This window comes from Trichomycterus rosablanca, chromosome 14 (assembly GCF_030014385.1).
Source record: "Trichomycterus rosablanca isolate fTriRos1 chromosome 14, fTriRos1.hap1, whole genome shotgun sequence".
Classification (NCBI taxonomy): domain Eukaryota; kingdom Metazoa; phylum Chordata; class Actinopteri; order Siluriformes; family Trichomycteridae; genus Trichomycterus; species Trichomycterus rosablanca.
In genome coordinates this window covers 17,283,497-17,294,114 of record NC_086001.1, presented here as the reverse complement: position 1 = coordinate 17,294,114, position 10,618 = coordinate 17,283,497, and the positions used below count along the sequence as shown (strand labels likewise).

Sequence of the window (10,618 nt, the reverse complement as noted above, 5' to 3'; positions counted from 1 at the left end):
GTGGACTGGGAGAATATCATGTGGTCAGATGAAACCAAAATGGAACTTTTTGGTAAAAACTCAACTCGTCGTGTTTGGAGGAAGAAGAATGCTGAGTTGCATCCCAAGAACACCATACCTACTGTGAAGCATGGGGGTGGAAACATCATGCTTTGGGGCTGTTTTTCTGCAAAGGGGACAGGACGTCTAATCCGTGTTAAGGGAAGAATGAACGGGGCCATGTATCCTGAGATTTTAAGCCAAAACCTCCTTCCATCAGTGAGAGCATTGAAGATGGGATGTGGTTGGGTCTTCCAGCATGACAATGATCCCAAACACACCTCTCAGGCAACGAAGGAGTGGCTCCGTAAAAAGCATTTCAAGGTCCTGGAGTGGCCTAGCCAGTCTCCAGACCTCAACCCCATAGAAACTTTGTGGAGGGGGTTGAAAGTCCGTGTTGCCCAGTGACAGCCCCAAAACATCACTGCTCTAGAGGAGATCTGCATGGAGGAATGGGCCAAAATACCAGCTACAGTGTGTGCAAACCTGGTGAAGACTTACAGGAAACGTTTGACCTCTGTCATTGCCAACAAACGTTATGTTACAAAATATTGAGTTGAACTTTTGTTATTGACCAAATACTTATTTTCCACCATAATTTACAAATAAATTCTTTAAAAATCCTACAATGTGATTTCCTGGATGTTTTTTCTCATTTTGTCTCTCATAGTTGAAGTGTACTTATGATGAAAATTACAGACCTCTCTCATCTTTCTAAGTAGGAGAACTTGCACAATCAGTGGCTGACTAAATACTTTTTGGTCCCACTGTAATACCTACTGTTGCAATTAAAAACACATATGTGTTAAATATTGCATAAATAACTCAAATATAGTAATAAATAAATTGTAGATGTACATGGTGTCCCTAAAGTCTGGACACATCGGTAAAATGCATTTGTTCAATAAATTTCAGTACTTTTGAACTATTACTTCAATACTATTTTCAACAATATTTTTTTGATTAGAATATTATTCAATAATGTTTTACTGTGTTTTTCACTATTTGAGATGTGATATGTACAGGTATGTGTGTGTATTTTAGTAAACATATTTCCTGTGTCCATGTGTGTGTCCAACACATATATTACATAAGATTACATCAAATCACAGCCGGAATAAGAAGTACACAATGAAAAATAAGATAAAAATGAAGTAGAAATTGCTTGAGGGATTAAAAGTAATATAAATAAAATATAACTAAAAATAAAAATAGCAAGATTTTTACAAACATTAAGAGATAGTTAGAGAGAAGTTTTTAAGCAGTGTGCAAAATAAGTATTTGATACACTGTCAATTTTGCAAGTTTTCTCACCTACAAAGAATGGAGAGGCCTGTAATTTTTATCGTAGGTACTGTACACTTCAACTGTGAGAGACAGAATAAAAATTAAAAAAAAATTCCAGATAATCACATTGTATGATTTTTAAATAATTCATTTGCATTTTATTGCATAAAATAAGTATTTGATACAATGGAAAAACGGAAGTAAATATTTGGTACAGAAACCTTTACAGAGGTCAGACGTTTCCTGTAGTTCTTGACCAAGTTTGCACACACTCCTCCATACAGATCTTCTCTAGATCTTTCAGTTTTCGGGGCTGTCGCTGGGCAGCATTGAGTTTCAGCTTCCTCCAAAGATTTTCTATTGGGTTCAGGTCTGGAGACTGGCTAGGCCACTCCAGGACCTTGAAATGCTTCTTATGGAGCCACTCCTTAGTTGCCCTGGCTGTGTGTTTCGGGTCATTGTCATGCTGGAAGACCCAGCCACGACCCATCTTCAATGCTCTTACTGAGGGAAGGAGGTTGTTGGCCAAAATCTCACTATACATGACCCCATCCATCCTCCCTTCAATACGGTGCAGTCGTCCTGTCCCCTTCGCAGAAAAGCACCCCCAAAGTATGATGTTTCCACCCCCATGCTTCACGGTTGGGACGGTTGTACTTATACCCTTTCTTCCTCCAAACACGGCGAGTGGAGTTGATACCAAAAAGCTCTATTTTGGTCTCATCTGACCACATGACCTTCTCCCATGCCTCATCTGGATCATCATTGTTTCTTCCATTTTCTAATAATTGTGCCAACAGTTGTTGCCTTCTCACCAAGCTGCTTGCTATTGTCCTGTAGCCCATCCCAGCCTTGTGCAGGTCTACAATTTTGTTCCTGGTGTCCTTAGACAGCTCTTTGGTCTTGGCCATGGTGAAAGGTTGAAGTGTGGTTGATTGAGTGTGTGGACAGGTGTCTTTTATACAGGTTATGAGTTCAAACAGGTGCAATAAATACAGGTAATGAGTGCAGAATAGGAGGGCTTCTTAAAGAAAAACTAACAGGTCTGTGAGAGCCAGAATTCTTGCTGGTTGGTAGGTGATCAAATACTTATTTCATGCAATAAAATGCAAATTAATTATTTAAAAATCATACAATGTGATTTTCTGGCTTTTTTTTTTCTTGGATTCTGTCTCTCCCAGTTGAAGTGTACCTACGATAAAAATTACAGGCCTCTCCATTCTTTGTAGGTGGGAAAACTTCGAAATCAGCAGTGTATCAAATACTTATTTTCCTTACTGTAAAGGATGAAATGTGATCTATTATTTATATGTACAACAATGAATGTGATATTTGGATAATATTAAGAGAAGGTTGAAAACATACACCCTGTATGAATTCCCAAATAGAATACATTCCATTTTTATTTCAAATTATGGTTAATTGTCCAGACTTTAGGGACACCCTGTATTGTTGGACTTTTATTTTAAAGCAGTATTTGCTGAGTCGCTCCCGTTACACTGTACATCTGTCAAAATGATCGGATTTGGCCTGTACTGCATCTTTACCTGGTGTCAACGGTGTAAATGTAATATGGAATATTTTAGTCTTTATTAAACACACAAACTTTCACCCAGATTCAAAATACATTACTGATAACTATATAGAACTTTGTTTAAGTTAATAATGGCTTTGCTTGTAAAATGCTGATGACGTCTCTTTTTTTTTTTAGTAGTGAAATCTATCTGGTTGGTGTTTGGAACTAGAAGCACGAATTGGTTAAAAGTCAGAAATGATTTAATTAAAAACAAAAAACAGAAGCAAAATCCAGATTTATTGAAAGTTTATTGACATTAAGTTCCACATGTTTAGTTGTTACACAGCTGTAAAGTACACTACACTGCAAAAAATGTGGAGTAAGATTTACTTAAAAAACTTAGGAACGTTTTTCCACGTACAAACTGCTAGTAAATTTAACAGACCATATAATCAAGTGAAAGTTACTTACAATTCTAATTGCTACACACTGCTTCAAGTATATTTTAATAGCTGTATCTTAGTAGATTTTACTCAAACAACGCAGCACTATATTAAACCATAGCTTATAAAATGCTATATATTATTAAAATGCTAAATAATTTTACATTATTCAATTAAACACATTAAAAGCAACTATAACAGACAGACAACATTTTTTGTCAAACTTTTTTATTTGTTTTGCTCAATTAATGGAAATGCATTTTCACTTACAGTTCAGTGGACAAAATGTCTTTCAAACAGCGTGTTTTCTGAAGTCTTGCTCGCTACACAAAAGTTAAAACTGAAATGGAAAACAAACTAAAAAAGTGTCACAGTGTAAGGACAAAATAAATGATATCAATCCTTCAAACATTTTTTCTGAAAACTTGCAGTAAAAAATAAAAATAGAATGTCACTTTTGTAACACTCACTGATTCGACTCAGTGTATCGGAGCTTGTATTGAAGTCCCTACCGTCACGTGACTATGACATCAGAAGCTTCGAAAACGTCAATGAACCACCAGAAATGGGTGGGACTGATTCAAAGCTTTGGTGCTGTCCCTTATCTCACTGACTATTTAAGAGACAGTAAAACCCCTGATCACTCTTTGAGTCTCAGAGAATTGTACATGACAAATTTCAACGCAACGTTTTAATAAGTAAAGATAATTATTTGCAGAATAAAAATATTTAGTGATCCATTAAACTACCAAGGGTTCGTATGTTTTAGTGTTCAGCAGCTGCAGGCTGCAATAAATTTTTAAAGCCACCAGGTGTCACTCTGCTGTGATGTCAACTTTCAATGCTTCAATGCTTCAAATCATTTTCAGCACAATCAGGAAGAAGCTTCAAAAGCTTCAGTGAGGCTTCATCTGCCCATCACTAAAAGAAACACTCGCTCCAGGTGTAGTTCTCCTCCTGAACTCATCTTTCACCTAAGACAAAGATTAAAAAAATAACATTATAAGTTAGTAATTATAACGTTTATGTAGACCTCAGAATGTTATGTTACATATTATAATTAATTTTACTTTCTGAAGGTTTGCTTACAGGTCGCCTAATAATGCACATTTGTATTTGAAAGACCCGGGACTACAGCCTCAGACAGATTTATCTTTAAGTAGCAAAATGGGCTTTCATAATCATGAGACAAAATAACTATTTTAGAACCAATGTTTTAAGCCCACGTGCATTAAACGGAACAAGTTATCCCGATTAATATAACTACATAACATGAATTCTGCCATGCAAACAGACGCTAATTTGGAGTCAATAGTGTAGAAAGTTAAACAACTTTTTAAATATTTATAATATTAACTGGCACGGTAATATTTTTTTTTTAAATAACAACTTACCATAAAACAGTCCCCTTTGGCCAAAGTATGTCCTCAACAACCGAAAAACTTCGAGAAGACTTAAGAAGATTCAAAAATCAGCAGCTCGTTTTGCACTCTGTGCATGTCCGAACTTGCCAGGCAATGTGCATGCGTGGAACATATAGTAATATTTACCAGAAGCTTTCAGTTTTGCTTTGCTTCAATCCAAGAAATAAAAAACATAGTTAAATTTACTTGGTATTTAGAATAAAATTTACTAATGTATTTGATGACAAATAGTTACAAAGAAACACAGAGTAACACACTAAATTATATGTGAAATTCTTAAGTAGCAAGACTGTACTAGAATATTCTTGTATAAAGTACTCTATTTACTGAGTCAAAAAATCATTTTTTGCAGTGTAGTCCACTAATGCTGACATTTAGGGATTCAGGGTGTGAAGCAGTGCTAATAGTTAGTCAAGGATCTGATTGGCTGATGTCCAAGGTGGGAGGAGATGACTGATATAGCATAGCCTTTGTGAGGTGCACTTGTCAGGGCACTCTCAGTGCTGGTCCCAAGCCTGAATAGATGGTTGCACCAAGAGGAGCAGATCCGCTGCTGCGACCACTAAACACTGGAACAGCTGAAAGGAAAACATTGCTTATGTAGCAGGATGGGGTTTTGTGTTGATTTAATCTAAATTGCTCTCCAGCTGAGGATGATTTGTAGGTACCTTTAAATTGCTGGGCGGTCCTTTCCCATGCTATAAGTATGGGTATTGGTTGGCTACCTGTGGTGCACTTCCTGCTGTTTCCTCTTCCGGGGCATCTGACGTCCATGCCGGCGGCGTTCAGCATGGACGGATTCGACTTTGTGTCTCCCGGTGAATCGCTTCTTAACGATTAAAAGCCATGTGGGCTTGTGTTTGTAGTACCGGTGCTATGTTGCGGGTTTTCTCTGCGTTTCTGTTGGCGTGTTTCGCCTCCAGTCAAATGGAAATAGTGGCCACATTACACTACGGTGACTACGGTAGCTGTTGTGCCCGCTGGTCTGTACTCTGACTTCCACTGCGTGGAAAACTGCATTGCTGTATCCTTGTAGGTATACGATTTATTTTTAAATTGGTCATCGTGTGAGTTGATCATTTTAAGTGTTGTGTATTTTATAGGTCCTTTAGCCTGGATCGTGCTGGCTCGGTTCCAGTTTCCTGAGTGCTGCTGTTTTGCCTGAGAGACTGTTTTGCCTGCATTTGGTTTTGCCTAAAGAGACGGTTTTGCCGGCAATAGTGTTCTGCTGGAACTACTGTTTTGTCTGGATTGCTGTTTTGCCTAAACTGTTTGGTCGGACTTTGTCATTTTTGTCTACATTACTGTTCTGTCTGATTCGTATTTTGAGTTATTGTTTTGTATAAATACATTTTGTTTATATAATTGTTTCCATTTATTTTGATTTATGGTGTATTGTATTGGAGAATTATTTGTTTTCTTTCTTTTCCTCTGGCTGGACAGGAGCTGTGGGCCAAAGCAGGAGGCAGACAGACTTTGGTGGTGGAACCTCTTTCACGTGCCCTGCAGTTTAGAGCACGTTGGGTGTTATTGAGGTGTGCGGTGTGATCACGTGTGGTGTGTAGTGTAGGAGATTTCTTTACTTCCATATTTTCTGCTGTGGTGGTAAGCCCTCAGCCCTGTTCCTTCCTGTCTCAGTCTTGTTTATAAATTGTAAATGGACCCATAGAGTATTAAATGTGATGTGGCTAATCATTTTATACTAATTGTGTCTGTCTCAGAACGTGGCTTGTCATGTGGAAACTTTTTAATAATTGTTAATAAAACAATTGTTAATGAAATTGACTAAATGTTGGAAGTACGTCTCTGGTCTCTAAGTGTGTTTGAACCTGGGTGTCTTTCTTTCAGGGCCTTAAGTGCCCGTTATATAAATATTTCCTAGGGGTGAAATTCCCCTGGGTGGCGTTGTCGAGCAACTTTAACCTAAACTTTAACTAAACCACACCACGTCCAAATGACCACTCCGTCACAATCTGGCGTTGTCGGCAGGATTCACTTTTGAGAACCAGAGACGTAGGGTCCTTTTTGTGTTTATGTGGTAATTTTGGTTGTAATAAGGATTTAAACTTTAGTTCTATTCAAGGCAAAACAGCAGCACTTCTTTGAGGGACTGGATAGTTTTAATGCTGTTCTGAGTTTTGGTGCAGCTTGCCCTCTGTTCGGATGGAGGAGGAGATACAGCGACTCAGAGACCTAGTGTCGCGGCTTAAGGCTGATAGCGAACGGCTACGTCAGGAAAGGGTTGCTGTTTTAACTTTCTTGGGGCCTAGTTGTCCCTCTCATCAGGGGCATGTCATCTGTCAAAGATGCCAACAGCCAGGTTATTTGGCACATGAGTGTGATGGGAAATATGTTTTTCCTTCTTCTAGGATTCTGTCCTGTTAGATACTGATTCCATGGTGTCTACAGTAACAGTTTTTCTTAGTAGTTTGAACCTTGGGGTCATGATCTCCAGTCTAGTCATTGGTTACAGCTTCAGGCCGCCAATGGGCTGGATATCCCACACATAGGGTATCTAGAACTGGATGTCATGCTGTGCAGTAAGGTGATGCTTCACTGGGGTCCTGGTTGTGAAGGATTCTCCTGGTGTTTCGTTTGAAGTCCCTGGTGACTTGGGGATGCATATTATCTGATGTTATCAGAAGCTTGTTGGGTTACATGGTCCCTTTTATTTTTTTCGATTTGCCTTCAGGACGCATGCTCCTGGTCCAGGTATTAAGGCCTTGTAGCAGTGTTATTAGTTTGCGACCCAAGTTCCTTGAGACCCTATGGGTACCGTAAAGGTTTGAGGTACTCTGGTGTTGCATATACCTGGTGATGTGATAGTTGGTTGCCAAGATTCGGGACAGGAGTCCTACAGTTTCATGGCGTTTAGGCCAAATAAGCTTGGCTATTTATTTTAGTGTTGGAACCATCCTGTCATGGGTTGGAAAACCTACAGTGGCACCTGTGGAAGACGTTTAGGTCCTAGATGCACCCTGAGACAGATTTTAGTTTTTGGATTCTTCTAGTCTGTCATCTTTGTGTCGGACTGGTTGTTTAATGGTCGGTCCTCTTAGTTTGGCTCATCGTCGGGCCGACGATGCAAAATGTTGGGGTGGATTGTAGCAGGATGGGGTTTTGTGCTGATTTCATCTAAATTGCTCTCCAGCTGAGGATGATTTGTAGGTACCTTTAAATTGCTGGGCGGTCCTTTCCCATGCTATAAGTATTGGTATTGGTTGGCTACCTGTGGTGCACTTCCTGCTGTTTCCTCTTCCGGGGAATCTGACGTCCGTGCCGGCGGCGTTCAGCATGGACGAGTTTGGCTTCGTGTCTCCCAGTGAATCGTTTCTTAACGATTAAAAGCCATGTGGGCTTGTGTTTGTAGTACCGGCGCTATGTTGCAGGTTCTCTCTGCGTTTCTGTTGGTGTGTTTCGCCTTCAGTCGAGTGAAAATAGCGGCCACATTACACTACTGTGACTATGGTAGCTGTTGTGCCCGCTGGTCTGTACTCTGACTTTCACTGCGCGGAAAACTGCATTGCTGTATCCTGGTCCTTTAGCCTGGATCGTGCTGGCTCAGTTCCAGTTTCCTGCATGCTGCTGTTTTGTCTGGATTACTGTTTTGTCTACATTACTGTTTTGCCTAAACTACTGTTTGGTCGGACTTTGTCATTTTTGTATTAGTGTTTTGTCTGAGTCATATTTTGAGTTATTGTTATAAATTTTTTTTATATCATTGATTGTGTTTATTTATTTTGATTTGTGGTTTATTTTATTGAAGTATTGTTGTATGTGTATTTTCTATTTTTGTCTTTTGTTTGTGTGGTGTAAGGGGGCTGCAAGAGACTAGGGACCCTGTGCTTACCTCATTGAGAGAGAGAAGCGAGAGAGATAAGTGTCCTTTGCCTCTTGAGCTAATAATTATCATTGGTTTCTCCCCCCTTTACCACCTGTTTTTATAATTATTTATTTCTCCTTTTTTCCTCTGGCTGGACAGGAGCTGTGGGCCAAAGCAGGAGGCAGACGGACTTTGGTGGTGGAACCCTTTTCACTTGCCCTGCAGTCTAGAGCACATTGGGTGTTATTGAGGTGTGCGGTGTGATCACGTGTGGTGTGTAGTGTAGGAGATTTCTTTACTTCCATATTTCCCGCTACCGTGGTAAGCCCTCAGCCCTGTTCCTTCTGCCTCAGTCTTGTTTATAAATTGTAAATGGACCCGTAGAGTATTAAATGTGATGTGGCTAATCATTTTATACTAATTGTGTCTGTCTTAGAACGTGGCTTGTCATGTGGAAACTTTTGTAAACAATTGCTAATAAAAATTTATTAAGTGTTGGAAGTACGTCTCTGGTCTCCAAGTGTGTTCGAACCTGGGTGTCTTTCTTTTGGGGCCTTAAGTGCCTGTTATATAAATATTCCTAGGGGTGAAATTCCCCTGGGTGGCGTTGTCGAGCAACTTTAACTAAACCACCAGTGCACCACTCCGTCACGTGTGCATGCTTATGAATATTAACAGAATTGACACGTATGTTAGACACGTATAGATCCATGAAGTGATGTAGACACACATATTAACTCCTTAGCAATAGTAATGATACGCTATGTGGCAAAAATTATTTGGACACCTTACCATGAGCTTGTTGGATCTCATTTCAAAAAACAAACAGTATTAAAATCAAGTGACTTCTGTGTGATCATTAGTGAATTGTGATCTCCTGAACAGGTGCACAAACATCAAATCATCTGCTTCAGAGCGACATGGAGGGACGGGCCAACTGCGTCCTGAACTTAATGCAGTTTTCCAACAGTGGAACATTTTGTTGTGATTTTGATACTTGGGTGGCAATGTTTAACTAAAATTACTTTTATTTAGTGTTCTAAAAACTTCTAAATTACCTCAGTTTTGTCAATTGATTTCAGTCAATTATATCAATCACATAAGTTTAAATTACTTGAGATGTAAAAGTAAAGTCTGAAGTTGTGTTTATTTTTCTTTTTTGTTTTATTTACTCAGCAAATGGCGAATCATTACGTTTAGTTTTCTTGGTGTCAGGGTTCCATGGTGTAATGGTTAGCACTCTGAACTCTGAATCCAGCGATCCGAGTTCAAATCTCGGTGGGACCTTACTGCTTTTATTTGGGGCCGGTGTGAGGTCCAAGATTGAGAAACATTAGCAGTTTCAGGATGGTAGCATTCAGCGCATGTGCAGTACAACAGAGCATCACAATTGCTTGTGCTAGTTTAGAGTCACCTTAAATGACATGTTAATTTCCATCCATTCATCCAGCTTGAATATCATAATAGCACTAGTAGTGTTATAGTGTTCCACATGTGACTGCTCCATCCCAAAATATAATCGAAAATCATTGTTTACAGCGCCATCTAACAGCCAACTTGCTCTTAGATAACTAATTATTAACTTTTGGGCTTAAGTTAACCTTCACTGTGTGGTTCCATGGTGTAATGGTTAGCACTCTGGACTTTGAATCCAGTGATCTGAGTTCAAATCTTGGTGGAACCTGGTTTTATTTAGGTAAAAACACTGTTATCAATGCTGAGTAGAGAATAGTGTTCCACATGTAACTGCTCTATGCCAAATTGTAACACCAAAAGGCAAATCGTTGTTTACAGCGCCATCTACCGGCCAACTGGGTCCTAAACAACTCAGCTTTAGAGGTTTAGAAACTTTAGCAGTTTCAGGATGGTAGCGTTCAGCGCATGCACAAGTACAACAGAGCGCTTGTGGGGTGTAGACCACGATTACTTGTGCTAGTTGTGTCGACCAAGCGGATCACCATTCAGGAAGGTATATCAGTGCCAAAATACGAGCTACTGTAGTTTGTTCAGTTAAACTTTATAAGCCAACAGCAGCGAATAAACTTAAGTCACCTTAGATTACATGTTAACTTCCATCTATCCATCC

General features: G+C 39.3%; 2 non-coding genes across 2 annotated transcripts; both read left to right on the top strand.

Annotated features, from left to right (window-relative positions):
* Positions 1 to 9,747: 9,747 nt before the first annotated feature.
* trnaq-cug (transfer RNA glutamine (anticodon CUG)) lies at positions 9,748 to 9,819 on the top strand. Its single transcript has one exon. It is a non-coding gene; the product is annotated as a tRNA-Gln (tRNA).
* Positions 9,820 to 10,144: 325 nt separating this feature from the next.
* On the top strand, positions 10,145 to 10,216 carry trnaq-uug (transfer RNA glutamine (anticodon UUG)). The gene has a single exon. It is a non-coding gene; the product is annotated as a tRNA-Gln (tRNA).
* Positions 10,217 to 10,618: the final 402 nt, after the last annotated feature.